Consider the following 20,813-nt stretch of genomic DNA (forward strand, 5'->3'; position numbering starts at 1 on the left):
TATTGGGAGCTCACCAAGGCCAGCTGGACTGTGTCTGAAAAAGCATGGGATAAAACTGGACTCTCTGAATATGGCAGACAATGAGGGCTACTGAGAAGCCAAGGACAATGGCACTGGGTTTTGATCCTACTTCATGTTCTGGCTTTGTGGGAGCCTAGCCAGTTTGGATTTTCACCTCCTAGACCAGGATGGAGGGGGGAGGACTTTGGACTTTCCACAGGGCAGAGAACCCTGACTGCTCCTCAGACTGGAGAGGGAGGGGGAGAGGAGTGGATGGAGTGGGAGAGGAGTGGGAGGAGGGGGAGGGAAATGGGAGGCTGGGAGGAGGCATAATTTTTTTTCAATATAAATAAATAAATAAATAAATAAATAAATAAAATAACAAGCATGTTATAATAATAATATCATGAGAACTTCTAATGCGTCATTTGACGGGAACATAAAAATCTTAGACTATCTGAGATTTATTCAAACAGTCAACTAGCAATGTGTTGACACAGACACAAGATATTTACCTGACAAGTAACAATACAGTACTAAAATTAGGTACAAAGTTGAAATACTACCTACAGACAGCATTGACTGTTAAATGTCAAATCCTGAAATAGATAAAATATCTACCTATAAGAACTCTGAACTTACTTTTCCATAATGCTTCAGATTGAAGTTTTATTTGTTTTAAGATGCCTGTGTTTCCTTACTTCTCTTCTTATCTTGATAGTTTATTTCCTAACTCTTTTCTTCAAAGTATCTAAAAGTTAGCACTGTTCAATATATTGAACTCGGTTTAGTGGTTCTTTCTTTCTTTCTTTCTTTCTTTCTTTTTTCTTTCTTATTTTTTATGTGAATGAGGGAATTATTTTTTTATTTTTGTTTTTAAAACAATCTTAAGAGAAAAATCTTCTCTTTTGAAATTCTATATTTATGAAATCATCTTTCTTTGTGAAATATATAAGTCTGAATTTTCAATCTTGGTTTCAGTATTTAGATTTTCCTCATAAATTTCTAACTAGTTATAAAGTATGCATGTATACGTCTGTGTTTGTGTGTTTTCACACCACACTCAGATTCTTCAGCTAAATGTGATTCACTGAAACTATAATATCTTAATAATTACACAAACAATTTCCTGGTCTTCTGAGTTCATATATTCTATTCTATGCTTCCCTTTTGGCTTTCTGGAAGTTTCTAGTATATAGCATATACAAAGTTGTAAGTTTTTAGGGTTTTTATAGGTCTTTTTTTGCTCTACACTATGATTACCACTACTAACAGAATATGGCAAACAAATAACTTATAGTACCTAAAATAAATAACTTTTCTTTAGAGAACCTACAGCAAAGTCAGTTCTAAAAGCTGAAATTCTGAAGCTCATAATTAGCAAATCGAGAAAATAATTAAAATACCATACCTTGCAAAGTATTATTAACAAGCCCCAATGTCGTCACTTATGCTCATATTTTAAGAGGTATCTTCTGAGGTACCACAAGCATAGCTTAATTATAAGAAAAAGGAAGGGATGTAAAGAAAGAAAAAAACAAAACTTCTTCTCTGGAAACTTCACATGAATGACAAAAAGCAAATATGGAACAGAGAAAATAGGGTATGGTAACAGTGTCTCATGTTCATGAAGAAAGATTGAAGTATGGTTAATTATGATATGGAGATTGACAGGGATATACTCGGGGGAAAACAGAAGTTCTCCATAAAGGACAGAAAAAAAACATATATTACAAGCTTAGGACAATACTTAAGAATAAATATTAAAAATGATGAGATGTCTCAATTGTGTAAAGCCACAACACTGGTGATTTGAGTTCCTTTCCTTGAACTACATAAAGGTAGAAGGACAGATCTTCCTAATCTCCACACATGCGCAGTGTGAAAGCATGCACAACCACTCCATGGACAAACACACATACACATGCATATGCACATGCACATACTTGCACACAGGCATATAAATAAATTAATATAGGATCAGAGTTTTTAAGGAAAAAAGGAATGCAAGTCACAAATAAATATTAAGTCAGAGTAGCTGTTTTTAACAGGTTTTATAAAGGGCCCACAAATGGTTTATATTATTCTTTGTCTGATTTCTGAAAGCATTTGTTGGTACTATGGTAATCCACAGAGAAAAATATTGAATGAATATATATCTACAAGAAGTGGGAATCCCAGAGGCATAAAGAAGTTCTGGGGGTCAGGAAAAACTCAAAAATTCTGTGAATGTGCAGAATCTTTTATTTACTTCTTGTGAGCTGCCCGCAGAATGTAGCTGAGAATTATTTATCTTTCTCTCTCAGAAGTGCAAAATGAAAGACGGACAAGTAACCTCACTGCACTCTAAACGTGTTTCAATACTAGGGTTCTGTGAGGCGTTCTGGAGTACCTTGTTCATTGTTAAAGTTGTTGAACATGCTAAACAGCCATTTCGAAAATTTCAAATAACCGGTCCAACACATCTATTCATTCGTTTAAGAATGAATAGGGAAGTGCAACCAAACCATATTTAAATGAAAATACATGCTTTCCAACAGAATTATTAGGTTTCTTTCTGTTGATAAACAAAAGCATGTTTAGATTCTAAAATACAGCACCTTTGAAAAATATTGATAATGACACATTTTAAAGTTATAAATATATACAATTTAGTTGCCTAATTAACTGAAATTTATGGAGTTTGTATTATTTGCACAAGAAGCTGTATTACACAATGAAGAATATTAAAACACAAATTAAGTGAGAACTTGAATGCTAGACTTTGCAGAGGAATTCCAGCTTCCTAGGTCTCACCTGTGTAATATGAGGAAATTAAGGTGAGGTGGTACAATAAGTATCTCAATAGGTTGTTATGAGTGTTAACTGAGAGTAATTATTGGGATGGAGTCAAAAAAATGTCTCTCATATAGTTACTCAACAAGTAATCGCTTCTATGATGGGTATATGTAATCGTAGCATGTAAATGTCATAGAAAAAAGCAGTTCATCGACCAGATTTCATCCTCTTATGTTGCATCAGGAACAAAATTATTTGTGGTTTTGAATGCTCAGAAATTATCCAAGTACTATGCTTGAAGAATTACTCTCTCTTACAAGAATGGCATGAAACACTAGTTTCGGAGGAAATATGTTCTACAAACCAGATAGTTTGCTTATTTATTTATTAATTAATTTATTTATTTTTCTTGAAGAAAAGGAAAAAAAAAAGTTTCCGCCTCCTCCCAGCCTCCCATTTTCCTCCCCCTCCTCCCACCCTTCTCCCCCTCCCTTCACTCCTCTCCCCCTCCCTCTCCAGTCCAAAGAGCAGTCAGGGTTCCCTGCCCTTTGGAAAGTCCAAGGTCCTCCCCCCTCCGTCCATATCTAGGAAGGTGAACATCCAAACTGGCTAGGCTCCCACAAAGCCAGAACATGAAGTAGGATCAAAACCCCATGCCATCGTCCTTGGCTTCTCATCAGCTCTCATTGTCCGCCATGTTCAGAGAGTCCGGTTTTATCCCATGCTTTTTCAGTCACAGTCCAGCTGTGCTTGGTGAGCCTCAATAGATCAGCCCCACTGTCTCTGTGGGTGGGTGCACCCCTCGTGGTCCTGACTTCCTTGCTCATGTTCTCCCTCCTTCTGCTCCTCATTGGGACCTTGGAAGCTCAGTCCAGTGCTCCAGTGTGGGTCTCTGTCTCTATCTCCATCCATCGCCAGATGAAGGTTCTATGGTGATATGCAAGATATTCATCAGTATGGCTATAGGAGAGGGTCATTTCAGGTTCCCTATTTTCAGCTGCCCCAGGAACTAACTGGGGATATCGCCCAGGGCACCTGGGAGCCCCTCTAGGTTCAAGTCTCTTGCCAACCCTAAGGTGGCTCCCTTAACTAAAAATTGTGCTTCCGTGCTCCCCTATCCAACCTTCCTTTATCCCAATCATCCTTTTCCCCCATGTTCCCCCTATCCTCTCCTTCTCCCTTTTCTCTACCCCTCTCCCCTTACCCCCATCCCATCCCAAACCGAAGATCCCAATTTTCTACCTGGCAATTATGTCTACTTCCCATAGCCAAGAGCATTAACTATATGTTTTTCCTTGGGTTCATCTTCTTACTTAGCTTCGTTAGGTTCACCAATTATAGACTCCGTGACCCTTATTTATGGCTAGAAACCAATTATGAGTGAGTACATCCCATGTTCATCTTTTTGGGTCTGGGATCATGCTCAACCTCCTTAGCGATCAGGCAAATGCAAATCAAAACAACTTTGAGATATCATCTTACAACTGTCAGAATGGCTAAAATAAAAAACACCAATGATAGCCTTTGCTGGAGAGGCTGTGGAGGAAGGGGTACCCTCATCCATTGCTGGTGGGAATGCAATCTTGTGCAACCACTTTGGAAATCAGTGTTTCGGTTTCTCAGGAAATTCGGGATCAATCTACCCCTGGACCCAGCAATACCACTCTTGGGAATACACCCAAGAGATGCCCTATCATATGACAAGAGCATTTGTTCAACTGTTTTCATAGCAGTATTATTTGTAATAGCCAGAACCTGGAAACAACCTAGATACCCTTCAATGGAAGAATGGATGAAGAAAGTGTGGAATATATACACATTAGTGTACTACGCTGCGGTAAAAAACAATGACTTCTTGAATTTTGCTTGCAAATGGATGGAAATTTTTTTTAAGTGACCAAAAATGTGAGTGCGGGTGCATGTGTGTGTGTGTGAGTGTGTGTGTGTGTGTGTGTGTGTGTGTTAAGAATACCTACAGATGTGTATGTAGAAAGAATTATTTCTTTCCATTTCTGTTTCTTTCATCCTGATTTTTCCTTCTTCCTTCCTTTCCTCCTTTTTCTTTATCTTCAACAATATCTTATTATACAGTTCAGTACAGTATCAAAGTAACAGTCCTTCTGTTTCACCCCCAAAAGTGTTGGGAGAACAGTCACATACCACCATATTCAGAAACACACATCTTTAATAAAATACGGAATACCTCTGAGCACAGAACTACCATATGAAAAGATGTCACTGAAAATAGGCAGCATTCTCATAGAAGATTTATAAGTAGATTTCCACCAAAATATCTCTGTGATATTTCTATTACTTATAATTACTGAGTATTAAAAATTAAAAGTACTAAGAAATATTGAAAAGAGACATCCTCTTTTTAGGTAATGATAAGTTGCATTTTCACCTACAGAGCACAAGATCTGTAGTGGCTTTTTTTCTGGTAAGTTCTGTTTACACAATAAAAATATTCAGGGTATAAGGACAAATATGATATGGCTCTGTGACTTTTCCCAGTTCTGATTTCTTCTCTTGGCTTCTTTGATTGCCATCTTGGTTTCAGAACCTGGAGAGTGATAATAAATAATATAATCTTGGCTCAAGTCAGAAAGACATGGACTCTTCTACCTTTAAGTCTTTCCATTTGCTGTGTAATGACCCCTTGTCATGTTCATGAAGTGCTATGTTTTTAGACGAGATGGAGCTTCTCTATTCAGAAAAACATAGTAATTCCATTTATTTCACAATGAACTCATAATTCTTGTCTATAATAAAATTAGAACAACAAGAAATCCTGTTAGTGCTGAGCTCAATAAAGCAAAATTGATATTCAAAGTGGTTTAATCAGTTTTCACGGATTCTGAGCCTACTACTCTTAAATTTCTACTGTAAACTACATTAAACTATTTCTGCTCTGTCCACATTTAATCAGAGTGGTTCTAGAAAAATGAGAAATGTAAAAACACTCCCCCCCCCTCAGAATGTTGTTGTACATGAGAAAGAACCTCAAGGTAATACTAGCAAAGATTTAGTGGGACCAAAACCATCGCAGCTGTTCTTTTTCTGTTGTTTCTTCACTTTCTGATCCCTGGTCTTCTGTTGTGGTTTTCCTCTGCTGTCACTTCCCTCTCTTCTTTGTTTCTGGAATCTGAAACTATAATGTTAAGCTTCACTTAAAAGTATTCTACACAAACGTGAATGAATCCCAACTTTAGAAACGGAAAGAAACCCTTAAGTCAGATGACCTCAGTAAACAGCTTCTCCTCCACTGCCATTATCTTCTGCGGGTCTTTGGAACAGCCACAAAACATGTCAAAAAATTTGGTACTCAAGCAGAAACTGTCAAATTAGTATTAGCTGAGCAAAAATGGATACCCACAGATATCTGTCGCACCAAAGAAAAACCCCTCAGTTTCCCATTCCTTGGTTTTTCAAAAAGTATTAGTGGTGCACTTCTCTTATGTTTGCAAAACATTTCACTAAGTTAGAGCACAGAGGTACTGTTTGCAATTGAAAACCTCTTACTTAGGCAATAGACATAGTGTGTATACTACTGTTTGACTTAGAAAAAAGGTATATATATATATATTTAATTTTATTAACTTAGTTTGTATTAATTTATTATCTTTTATTTTATAATAAAATAAAATAAAAAACATACCATAAAATATAAGTGATGTGTAATTAATCATTAGTTTATTAATACTTAATGCTTTAATTATAATATATAAATACATTAGCTAAGGATGCACTTCCCTTTAAATGGAATGAGGATTTTTGTAATTAAGGACATAGCACTTGATGGGTGTTTGGGGAGAGTTACACTCCTCTACAGGTACTGAAAATTTTGGAGAAAATGTAGAAAACAATTATTTATGGCGAACACCAGGCAGCACAACACTTGCATCTCCAAGGAAGGTACAGGAAAGTTTAAGCCTATGAAGTCTTGCCTTCTACCTTAGGGACTATTTACTGAATATAATGTGGAAAAGGAAAAAATAGCAGACTTCTGTAAGTTTCCCTAAATTTTAGAAGCTGGGACTGATGCTCAAGGAGGCAATCCAGCTGTTATATTTAGAATAGAATATCTGCCAGCAAAAGTATGCAAAGAGAAGCAAACTAGCAAAAAATTAAAGGTCAGTGGGCCTTCAGATAAACACTTAGCAGTGTATGCCCTGGGTTAAACTCCCTTAAGGCTAACAAAAATGGCTTAAAGACATGATAGATACAAGGCAAACATGGAAATGCAGAGATTGAAGAACCAGAAAGGAAAGATCTGCAAAACATATGATGTGCATAGTAAAAACGGCAGAACTGGCAAACATTAAGCATATTGCCTTTGTTTGCATGTATGTGCTTCCTGCGTTTTGTTTTATGTGTTATTGTTCTTTTCATTTTGCCTATTTCTCTTTTAGAAAGAGACAGAAAGACAGAGAGTGAGAAAGAGAGAGAGACTCAGGTAGAAATACTGGGGTGTTAGGTGGATGTGGATGTGGGGAGGATCTGGGGATCTGGAATTGGTTGATAAGAAACCGTGATCAGAATATAGCATGTTTATTTTCCCAATAAAAGTATAATAAAATGGAATGGGGCTCAAATATATCTCACCTCAGAATAATGGCTGTGTAAATGTCCTCCTGTTTCCCAAACTATTAATAAATAAATGGACAACAACAGGCAAAAAATATTGGACACTTAACTAAACACAGATGAAATCTTTGCTCTGATAAAATTTACATTTGAGAGGATACAACAAAATCCATCACTGAATAATTTAGAATGATAAAATTCATCATCATTTTAAAATTACTAGCTATAATAAAAGTTCAAAAAATGCAATCCATTACCATAATAAAAATTAAATATAGACAAACTAAATAAATGTTTAAAATGTTTAGATAGATAGAATGAGGTAAATAACAAGCAGCATCTAAAAATATATGGTACAATTCATAGAACAGAGATTCATTAAATTAGACTAGTGTCAGTTTAGACCTTAAGCTTAGCAACAGAAAACCTTCAGTATAATGCACAGAAGAGAAAAACTGTATGAAATAACCTCTTCTTCTTCTTCATCTTCTTCTTCTTCTTCTTCTTCTTCTTCTTCTTCTTCTTCTTCTTCTCTCTCTCTCTCTCTCTCTCTCTCTCTCTCTCTCTCTGTGTGTGTGTGTGTGTGTGTGTGTGTGTGTGTGTGTGTGTGTTTTGTGCCTTTAGGACAAAAATCACACGTGTAATTTCAGTCAAAGGAACGGGCAGATGGCAGAATAGACATTAAAAAATATTTGAACAGAGTTGATAATAACATAGCTCTAGAGAGTCATTCAGTAATAAAAAAAACAGAAAGAAAATGTGCTTCATCAGATCATAATCCATTTCTTGGGAGCAAGTGATAAAACACCACAAAAAACATGTTCATACGCACATAGACACAGAGAATAGATGCTAAACATATACAGGTAAAATTCCCATAATGCTCTCTCTTCAAACTTACGAAACTTCACAAAACTACAGAGAAAAGATCTGTCTCCTTGGAAATATAAAGGCATATAGTTGAAAAAAAAATAGGTAAAATGTAAGATAGAAAAAACAGAAGCTGGAGGGACAAAAGTAAAGGCTCTGTGGTTAGATTAGTGGTTGCTCCTCCAGAGTCCATTCTCTCCACTCCTCCCATCTTGCCCTTACCTCATCTCTTCCCCAGTTCTATTCAATCTCCATTCCTCTTCAGAGAAGCAGCCCTCCAAGGTCCGAAAACCCCAGAGGACAAAACAGGATACTATAAGCTAGGGAAAAGCTCTCATATCAAGACTGGACAAGGCAACCCAATATGAAGAAAACATGCCAAAGAGTAGACAAAAGAGCCAGAAACACTTCTGCTCCCACTATTAGGAGTTCCACAAAAACACCAAGATAACAGCCCAAACATATATACAGAGAAACTGGTGCAGACTCATGAAGGCCCCATGCTTAAGTCATCTCTTCTATGAAAAGTTTTCAGTTAATAATGTTTCAACCTGAAGTTCCATGATAGTAAGATAAATTTATGATTTGCTTAGTTATTAAGAATAATAGGTAATTATTTAGAAAAAATAGGGATTAGTTAATTTATATGATTTATGCATGAAATATATGCTATTAGATTATTTAAATATATACATATGTACATGTGTATATTTATATATATATATATATTTATGTTTTGATTTTAGTTGTAATTATAGTAATATAACTTACATGGATATTGTTTCTAAATACTAGAATTTTTGTTACAATCTAAAATAGTAGTATTTTAGATATGTTTCTCAATTTGGAGTAAAATAAGTGGTATTGTGGTTGAAAGTAAATTATGATTGTGTTTATATTAGGTACATATATATATATATATATATCATCCTCTCTATATAATATATGCTATACACTACATCTTCAGCCTACAGGTCTATAGTAATCAGCAGATTTTTCCATGAAATAGGAAAATTCAAAGACTGTTCCAACTACCTTGGCATTTTGTCAGTCACTTTCTTTGGTGTCCTGCGGTGCATCACGCCAGTCTGCACTGTATATGCTGTCATAGAGTTTGTGAACCGGACAAGGGGCTGGAGATTGAAACACACGAACACACAGGGACAGTGACACGGGTCATCCTTGACACAACAATGCACCCTTTATTGTGTTCAGGGGCAGCTTATATAAGGATCCTTAATTGATAGCCACGCCCCAGCCTAACCCACCAGAATCCACTCTTGTGTCATCAGGAATTCCTGAGAGTCTTGTGCTCAGAGCAGCTGCAGGCTGTCTCAGTGCAGAGGAAAACAAGTTGTTTACCAGAAATTCAGGATCTGGGGGTAAACAGCTCCCAACAGTGTACTGCTGAATGTCTGACAGACTCTTTCATGAAGCAGGAACCCCAAAGGACAATCTTACCTTTAGGCAAGTGCGGTATTCATTTTTCTATGGGTCCTGCATATCCACTTCACACAGAATACCATCAAGCAGTCCAGGCAAGAGCAGTTTCTTGCCCCAATGGCTAACAAACTCATAAGGAGCCTCTTCGATACCCATCATCCTCTTGAAGTAATTGGTGCTGCCAGGAGGTGATGCATCTCACTGTCATAAAAAGTCCTAAGTTATAAAAACATTTTAAATGCCATATTTTTATAGTCTTTGAAAGGTTTGAAGAATGCTTATCCATCTTAAGTACATTTTTGTACATCTAGAAAAATCTAACTAACATAACTACAAGCTTGACTATTATTGACAATTATTTATTAACCTTTATTTTAAATTATACATTACATTTTAAAATGAGCTCCACAAACAATACCTTAATCAAGAGAAAAAATACATATAATAAAATTGACCTTAAATTTGTATCAATAGACCAAGATCTATGCCAATGCAAATATCTATAGCAGTGGAAAATTTGTAGACAGAGAATTTCATTTGCCCCAAATTATAATAATGACAAATAATGAGTTTAAAATAACTGAATAAATCAGAATAAGTTTTACAAAACTTGCTGAATGTTGATTGAGATTTTCATTAAACAGGATATATGTGAGTGCTTTGTGTTATAAATCACATTAATGAAAGGTTAAAATGTGAATTATCCCTGGTAATGTAGTGAATCTTTCAGTATTAATTCTGTTTCTACAAATGGCAGTGCACATCACTCTTTCTCCCACTTTTATTGTCTTTAAAATTGATGAAGATTTTATATCACAAAAGAATAAGTGCTTGTGTTTTTTGTTGTTTCTTTCATAATCTTTTCTTTGTTCTTTTTGTTTCCTTTGAAATAATGATAGTGTGGAAATGGCTCAATAGGTAAGAATGGATATGAGTTAATACTCCCAATATCATTAGCAAAATTGGGAATGGCCATAGGTACCTGGAAACACAATTCTGAGTCAGGAACATTGAGGGAGATGGTTAGCCAGCCCAGACGAACAATATCAAGTTCTTAGTTCTGCAAGAATCCATGTCTCAAAAAAATATGCAGTTAAGAAGGATATTTAATGTCCTCTGCATTTTACACATAAGGACACAAGGACCTTCAAACATGAACATTCAACACTAAAATGTTCCATATGCATGCGTACATGAACACACATACACACAGAGAATTAGTCTCCACTTTTGAGTGAAATTATATTTGTGATCTGTTCTTACATTTGTGATTTTAAATATTATTTCTTTACTCATAATTATGGGCTAAAGATGTAATTTTTATGTGCTTTTTAATGTATTTTATTTTTTAAGTAACATTGATACCGATCCTTTCATAACTTTCTTGATTTTATCTTCCTCAATAATTATTAAAGTTAAAAATTCAAGATAAGTTTTATAATAAGACTCTCTTAAATATTTCTCTACATGTATCTCAAAAACAGTAATATATATTAAACATATTATAAAAACAATGTTAGACAGGTTTCTACACGCATGTATCATATTTCTTATATAGATCTGCAATGCATTCTTGTTTCCTATTAAAGAAGTCTTATTTCTTTATATTAATTTATTAGAAAAATCATTACTATGTTACTGAGTAAAACTCTCAATATGTAGTACTACATACTTTTGTACTCATATATTTTATTATATTGTATAATTATTGTATTATATTGTATATTTTATTATATTAAGAAAGTACTATAAAATTCCTTTTAAGACAATTTCATTGAACCTATATTATGAGATTTTCTTTCTTTCATCATCAAAATTTTAGGGGTGTCTAATGAGTTAAAGACAGTCATCTCTGAGGCTCAGTAGCTACGGTATTATCTCTTCTCTTCTCTTCTCTTCTCTTCTCTTCTCTTCTCTTCTCTTCTTCTCTTCTCTTCCCTTCTCTTCTCTCTGCAAATGATTCTTTCCAAAGATGTAGGCTAGACAGTTCTCCTGGTAAAAAGAGTTTTATGGGTAGATGGACAGCAGATGCTCTTAACTACCAAAACCTAATGGAAAGGCTGATAATACAGGCTTCTCTGTTTGTACCACAAAGATAAGGATCAGGCTGTGGCAAAGGACTCAAATGAAATTTTCAGCCTATATTTTCAACAGCAACAGCAGTCATGAAAGCAGTAATCAAAATTCATATCTCAGTCAATTAAAGGCCAAAGACTGAGTGCCCTAACAGTCAGCAGCAATTTGTTTGTGAGATACAGCACCATTCTGAAAGGTCACAGACAATGCTCTATTTGAAGTTTTCACTTTTATTGGAACAGTTGTTAAAGCAGCCAAAGAACAAGCAACCATTTCTCCCCCTTACAAATTGGGATACAATTTTGTAAATCGATCACTCAAACAGAGGTTAAATTTTGGGAAGTTTTGGATTTTGAAACAATCATATATCCTGTGGTATGACAAGCATACCATTAAGGAGCAAGTGATCTTTTATTCTAGAATTGTTGCCTCTAAATCATTAGCAGGGGTATAGTCTACTATAACTCTATTACTAACAGTGACCTAGCTCTATTAGTAATATGTTCACTCACATTTTATCACTTAAGGAATTTTCTCCCATTGGGAGGAATGGTTAAACCACATTTATTGATACTTTAGAAAGAAACTGAGTAGCCGGGCGGTGGTGGCGCACGCCTTTAATCCCAGCACTCGGGAGGCAGAGGCAGGCGGATCTCTGTGAGTTCGAGACCAGCCTGGTCTACAAGAGCTAGTTCCAGGACAGGCTCCAAAACCACAGAGAAACCCTGTCTCGAAAAACCAAAAAAAAAAAAAAAAGAAAGAAAGAAACTGAGTAGAAGCAAATTTCTGTGGTTTAGTCTCTTAACCTTGTAATAGAGAAATTACTATTTATTTGTCTTTGTTTTGGTGGCATATGTTTTTTTTCTTTTTTATTAGTTAAGTCATTCTACAACTTTAAAGATATCTTAATTTTCTTCCCCTCCTTCAAGTTCACTCAGATCCTCCCCTTTTCCCTTACTACTCAACTTGTAGATCTTTTTCAGAAAACAAACGAAAACTTCAATAAACAGCAAAGTACCTAAAACTTAGAAAGCAAAATACATTACCCATAAAGGAAAAAAAATGCAAAAAGAGAAGAAGAAAACAAACCAACAAACAAATGTTCAGTCTCTACAAAGTGTAGCCAAATGAAAGCACACAAAAGAACTACATAGTCCATTATTTGGAGGCGAATAACTCTTGAGCATGAGTTCTGCACAGGAGTGGTTGATGTATCTGTGTTATTCCATTGGAGACAATTGTTTTTTTTTTCCTTCAAACAGGTATGAATTACAGTTCAGCTGTTTTACATTTACCCTAGGGACTAGGTTTGTATTCATTCATTCATTCATTCATTCATTGTTTTTTTAAATAGAAAAACAAAATTTAATAATATGACATAATAATATCACATTGAAGTCAGAAAAGACAGACCAACAGAGGAAAGAACTTAAGAGGGGCTACAAGAGTCAGAGCCCCACTTGTTGGCACACTCAGGAATCCCTTAAGAACATAAACTTGGAAGCACATATCAAAGGTATTTTCAAAAACTATAAGACAAAATTTTCTTTGTATATTAGTTTTTTTCAACAACAAAGTATAACTCAAATCAACTACTACCATGTGCTACATTTGTATAAGCAAATCAAACAAAAACACAGCTAGATGCAGGATTTATTTTAATACAAGAAAATCATTTTAAAATATTAAAATCATTGAGCGTGGTAATTTGAACAATTTGAATTTTAGATTCAGGTGAAAGGATACCTACCATTTGACATTGCTGTCTAATAAGTCGATCCAAATATCATGCTTTGTAAACAGGCATCATTTCCTGCCGACTAGCCTGTTTTTAGCACTCTAAAGGTGGTTGTTCAGTGAAAACAGACAGCAGTTCTCAAATTCTTCTCTGAGAGCAATGTAAAAGAATTTGATTTTACAAATATGTATTGTTTTGTCCAGGAGGAAAGAACAGCACACAGTTATAAAAATTTTGTTTTACATTTGTAATATTATTCTTTTATGTTTGTTTTCTGTGTTGTGACTATGAAACCTCATGACTGGCACCCACTGATATCTCAAGAGAGTTTTAAGTCCTCTAGAACTGGAGCTACAGATGGTTTTGAGCTCCATGTGTATGCTGAAAATAAAAGTCAGAAATACTGGGAGAACAACCAGTGCATTTAATTCTTAAATCATCTCACCAGCTTTTTTTTTTCTTTCTTACTGTTCACTGATCAGTTTTTCATGTAATCTTACCTTCTTTTCCTTCATTTAGTGATTAGTATTTCCTCATGTTATTGAGTTTTTAAAAAGAACCCTGTATTTTGCTGCTTTCTGTCTTTAGAAATCAATGCAAGAAGTTGACTTAATACACTGTAACATCAGGACCTAAGTTCAGATCCCCAGCACACACAAAAAAAGTAGAATTTGACTGTACTCACATCCCTGTGTACATGCAGATAGTAGGATCTCTGGATTTGCTCACTCAAATTAGACAATTCAATTTGTCTTCTGGGTTTGATGAGAGAACCTATGTCAAGAACAAGAACAACAAACAGAAAATGAAGTGGAGAAAGGATTGAAGAAGAAACTGAAAGTTCAGCTCTGACTTCAATTCTCAAATGTGTGTGTGTGTAGGGGGGGCGGATTGTGGGAGGGATGCAGGAGAGAGAGAGAGAGACAGAGAGAGAACAAGAGTATATAATATTACAGTTGTCTCCATTTTCTCAGTGGAGAGATAGCCATGCCAGGGACCATTAAATATAGTGTTTATAAAGCATACATGAAATGAGATATTTAAAATGGATCACAAATGGCACAACATATTCTTATTAATCCTAATTCCTCCTTAAACGTGATCATCTTCAGATGATATTTTCCCTTGTTTTCAGAGAAATTTTATCCACTTTAGAAAAAGGAAGGTGAATGTACAAAATAGATATCAGTAGTTCCCTCAGTACAATAGCTTTGAGAGCACAAATTGCTTTATAGAAGGACAGAAAAAAGAACAAATGTAATTTCAAAGGAGTCAATAAATACTTAAAAAATTCCAAACTGGGCAAGGCCTACTAATCTGGGAAAGATTTCTATATCCTTCAATAAATTAATATTTGCCGGGCGGTGGTAGCACACGCCTTTAATCCCAGCACTCGGGAGGCAGAGGCAGGCGGATCTCTGTGAGTTCAAGACCAGCCTGGTCTACAAGAGCTAGTTCCAGGACAGAGAAACACCTGTCTCGAAAAACCAAAAAAAAAAAAAACTTAAAAAATAATTTAACATTTACCACATTGGAAATACCAAATTGAGATTTCCATTATTATTATTATTATTATTATTATTATTATCATCATCATCATCATCATCCTACTATTATTCAGAAAGAGCACCTGCTTCAGTCAAAACACTTGATTTTCTACCTTGCGACATTCTTCTTGCCTCAGTTTCCCTTCCCACAGCTCTCCTTTTATCCACCTTGAGTATTTGATATGTATTTTTATTCTTGCAGGCCTCCAGAAGTGCTTTGTAGTACTCATATTTGGACTTTTATATGATTCTGCAGTTTTGCTGTATCAAATTAGTGATTAACAAGAACGGATTTTAACCCTTGGTGCAGTTTTCTTTTTATTGAATTACTACTGACTTTTCCATTGATGTATATTTTCCTATATTCACATATTTGTAGGATATTTTAGACTGCTTTACTTCAAATCTTCTTTCTTCTTCCAGTACATGCACTCAGAGTTGAATAGGCAATTACTGAGGATGGACATAAAAAAATACTTAATCATAATAACCTAGCCCACACATTCTGTTTGTATCTGTTTCATTCTGAAAAAAAAAGTAAAGAGATCTTGTATTCTATTTTTTTTTAATCTCACAAACTGCCTAACTTAGAGATTGACACACACTAGGCAAACACAAGGCATAGAATCAATGAATAATTGATTCATTCTGATGCTCTAATACACATCCATATTTGTTTCCGGGAAGTAGTTTAGTTGTTGAAGGATCAGGTTCTAGGATGAATAATTAATCATTTATCAAATGCCTCCAAAAGGCAAGGTCAAATGTGATAGAAAGGATGAGAGCCATTAGAAGATTGTTGATATGCACAATAATCCATTTCAGAAGTGTCAGTTTGCATTTGCTGGTGGTTAGTCTAAGGCACACTGCAGATGCCAGCTTTATCAGAAGATGCACTTTTCAACACCTCATAACTAGAGGACAGACAGGAGGAAAGCCACACACAGCATAATACATGAAATCATCCTTGTACTTTGTGGGAGACCTTTTGTTACCTCCTTAAAATAACCTACATGGGTATTTGCCCACAGTAACAAAATTCACTAATGTTCTTCCATTATATAAATATGTAATTTTATTTTCTAGTATAATAATAGAAATTTTATCAAAGCTTATGGATAGTGTGAAGAGTCCAAAATTATCCTTGCACCTTTGTAGATAGGTCTCTGAAAACATTCAAGTTACCATAGTAACCAATAAGAATGACAACAGCATGTGCTGTTTTGCATACCCTTAGAGTCTCTCTGACCAACACCTAGTATAGAGGAATCCCATTCTTTGCATTATGATTTTTATTTAATAACCCATATGTCGTACCAGGAATTACAACAAACTCTTGTTTCCTTTTTGTTTTTAAAGTTGAATTTTAAATTAGATTACTAACTAGTGTTTTATGTATTTTTTTTTTAACTATTGTACTGAGACTAGTAGTTTTGGGTAAACCACCTACTAACCCTTTCTTCTCCAATATCCTGGCTTCTTCCTTGATTAATCCTCTAACCCAAAACACCTTGACTACAAAGATTATTTTTGGCACATGAACGTTTATATAATAATTAAGCCTAAAACTAACATATTCCAATTACTGAGGGTGAGCTTGTCTTATTTAAATTAAAAAAATTATCATTTTATTTTTTAAATTTGTATATTTACTTTTTAGTAAATTATATTTACTAAATTAGCTTACTCCCACTTTTTTTTTCTCCTTTAAACCCCTCCCAAATCTAGCCACTATGTCTGAAATTGATATATATGTGTATAATATATGTTTATATTATGTATGTATGCATACACATATTTGCATATAAATATATACATGAATATATTAGTACAAACTACTGAGTCCATATATATATATATACACACATATACATATATATATATATATTTTTAAAGGGTATTATGGGGTTAGCTTCCCACTCATTTCCAAAAGACATATTTTGCATCAGATTTTATGACCCACTGGTTCTTTTCTTTCTTCTTCCTCCTCCTCTGAGATGTTCGCTGAGCCTTAGGTGCAGAAGTAGAAGCAGGTGGCTGGGTATCCAATGTTCAGTTTTTCACGTTTTGACAATTTGTGGTCTTCTGAAATGTCCTCTCCCTCCTTAAAAAAAAAAAAAACTTCTTTATTGAAAGGTGAAAGTTACACTTATTTGTGATTATTTATGTAAGCATTTAAAATGCGATAAGGAAAGAGTTTTATTAATTAAAAAAAAAATAAAATATTTTGTCCCAAAAACTTCTTGTAAGAGAAATAGCCAAACTTTAACTTCTTCAAGATTAAATAACTTTAATCCCTATATCATAAACAATAAAATGATTCTTTGTTGAATTGAGATTAAAGTTTATTTATTCGTAAAAGATTAGCTGGTTTCTTTCATAAATCTCCGTCTTCGATGATCCATTTTTCTTCTTTTTGGTCAAAAGTTGAATGGGAGCAGAATAATAGTGTGCCTCAAGGAACCTAGTGAGTCAGGCAGGATGTCAATAGCTGTACATCTCTCCTTCTAAGAACTGTATAACCTCATAATGTCAATTCTACTCTGCAGATTCGTGTTACGTCAGGAATGACATCTAGCCTTCCCTGAGTACGAATGCCAGGAATATTCAGGTGAACTGCATGCTGTGAGAAGATTGCTCTACAATGGAGTCAGCTGCCTCCAGATGAGTTCAGTTTATTTCTCCCTCTGTTCCGGTTGGTTGATTTGCACACTTCAATGCTTTCTGGCTCTGTGCAAAGAAAGAAAGGGAGAAAACATTTTGGGATGCAATGAAAGCCCTATTATAGTGACTTTAGCATTAAAAACCCTACATATTTCAGATCTTTTAAAATAACTTTTTTATTATTAATTTAGCCATCGCAGTTTGAAAATAAGTCTACAAGTCATTTCACTAAGAGGCCTGATCATAAATTTGTTTCTAATGTCTTTATGTCCTCAGAAAGCAGAGATGAATTGGGCAGGCTTAATTGGCTGAAACACCATGGAAATGTAACGTGGCTGATTTAATCAGCCTATGGCTGTAATGGAGTTAAGTACTCTGTCTACCAGGAAAATGCATGATCTCTCACTGAGTTTCTAAGTGGCTTCTTATTTCTCCATGTAAAACACGAGCTTTTGTAGTTTACATGTGGCCTTGCCTAGAGATTTAAAATATCTTCTGCATTTTAACACAGTCCTAGTTGCACTACAGGTTTTTTTTTTTTAATTAAATTGCTTTGTAGCCTTTTGAAAATGGAATTACCACTGGGAGAACCTATTCATTTTCTCTTCTCCATATTAGTATTTTTTCTTTTATATTTTTCTTCATTGTGTTTTGATCATATTTAGATCCTATTCCCTTAATTCCTTTCTTATCAACTCAACTTTGTGGACCCTTACTTTTTTAAACCAATCAAATTTAAGTTTTTCTGTTCTTGTCGTTACCCACATACTCCAGGGTGGATAGCTTTCCACGGGAGTATGAAAAACTTATTGTATGTCACACCTTTAAGCAAAACCAGAGCTCCATCCTTTCAGCAACTATCAGATTCCAGTAAGTGTTGTACTAAGTGTGGAATACAACACACCTCTCATCTCTTTGCTTCAATTTTTGTTGGCTTGAACTCTTGAAGGTTTTAAGCATATTGTGAGAATCTTGCCTACAACTGTCTTTTTAAATGTCTCCTATTGTCATTAAGCATATTCAGCTCACAGTTTACCAACTTGTGTAAACAATACACTTAGGCTAGACCCTGGCTACTATTACAGAGGAAAGGCAGCACACACCTTCTGGAAGCAACAATTGCCCGACCGCCAGTTTACTTGTCGGTGGAAAAGTATTATATTCTCTCTGAACCCCTGTCTCTGTCTTTCTATCTCTGGCTCTTTGTATCTTTCTTTATTGAATTATTACAAATGGTGTAGGTGGGTCAGGACACTCACAAGACTAGAACAGAGAACAGGAGATGAGAACCAGGCTTGGTTTGAGGGTTGGGGATCACACAGGCAGACTATGATCATAAGAACTCACTAGAATAGGATTTGTGACTGGAGCCAAGCAAGGGTAACCTCAGTATTAAGAAAGGATTTTACAGAGGCCAACAAGAAGAGTTTATCTCTTGGTCACACTCCTTCCATTAATTTTTCCTCTGGATCCCTAACCTGGGAATGTGATTCAGGCTGAGTTGGAATTGACAGCATCATCTGAATATCAGTCTGTTCTGTGTAGCAGCTGTGCAGCTTAGCTCCCACATTCTCTAGCATCCATTTCATCCTGTTAGACGTCAACTTGGTTTATGTCTTCCCAGAACTGTGAATCAAGAACACAATCTTCAGTAACTAACAGTACCTCACTCATATTGTGCACTTGGTAAGTGGAATTAAAAAAAAAAAAAAACACCCAATTTCACATTTGGCATATTGAACAGAAGGGTGGTAAAAAAAAAAAAAAAAACATGTGGGGGATGTGTTTGTTAAGCTGAAATATTTCTCTTTATCATTCTCTTTAAAAATGGCTCAAAGCAATCTATTAGAGTGAAGTCAAAATGCAAACCATATTACTATAAATAAAATAAAGTACTTGTTTGATGAAACAAATAAAAACTGCTTTATCTTCATTTTTCCTCATATCAATTTGTGTATAATAATTATAGCCTATATTATATTCTCTGGCTATCAATTTTGAATAAGAACACACTCAAGCTATTGACCTGGCAATTAAAAAATTGTCTCTGATTATTGTAGGTCTTAAACAATAATTTCCTGAAGTGTTATAATTTTATTTGAGAAGGGATATACAACTTTATTGCAGTGAAAAACTTCTATACAAACGCTAATTTAACAATTATTGTCCTTGAAATATTTTAAACAATAAGTATATTAATCAAATGTCTAATGTATATATTGTGTATTATTTTTACATGTCTTTCAAATTAACCTGGTAAAACTATAACTATTTTGCTTGTCAAAACAACAATTTTGCTGCATAAATAACTGCATATTTTAAGTAACAACTCGGAACACACTCAAATATTTTTAAAATAGAAAAATAAAATGGTAGATTCTAGCTAAAGTTGAATGACAATATTTAATCTGCTGACTCTGTTGCCTGTCTTGAGAAGTCCGTCAAGTATATAGAAGAGCAAATCATGGCACAGTGCTCTCATCATGGGCTCCAGGCAAGATCTAGGGCATGGCGGTGCTTCGAAATAGGGCAGGTGATCTAAAGATGGTATGGAGGCGAGGATGGGAAGAAAAACAAAAGAAAAAAAATAGAAGCTATGAGTAGCTATTTATTGTTTGGAATTCTAAGGGAAGAAGGAGTATATGATGACTGTAAGAACAGTCAGATTAAGTAAAGTGGTATGCATGATCTATTTTGTTACATTTGGTAAGGTTGTCTTTAGTTTATGTATATGAATCTTTTGAATTTTTGTTCGTAGGTACACTTCATGTGTGCCTGGTTCCTACAAAGACCTGAAGAAGATGCTAGATTCCCTGAAATGAGAGTTGCAGATGATCTTGAGCCACCATGTGGATCCTGGGAATGTAATTATGATCCCTTGTAATATCTGGAAGCGCTCTTGTCTACTAATTCATCTCTCCAGTCCTTCATTTATTTTTAAAGTTTTTTCTTCTATTTCTTTTCCTATTCATTAGTTCATCTTTGTGATGAAATGTTATTTGTTAACCAATAACATTTCCATGCTTTTAAAGTCACTCTTTGGCAATACACACATTTCCTGTGAAAGTCACATAATTTCATTGATAAAACTTAACTAGAATTTTTACTGT

The sequence above is a fragment of the Microtus oregoni genome, unplaced genomic scaffold (genome assembly GCF_018167655.1).
Source record: "Microtus oregoni isolate MIOR12 unplaced genomic scaffold, Mior012 000024F_ref0000369, whole genome shotgun sequence".
NCBI lineage: Eukaryota > Metazoa > Chordata > Mammalia > Rodentia > Cricetidae > Microtus > Microtus oregoni.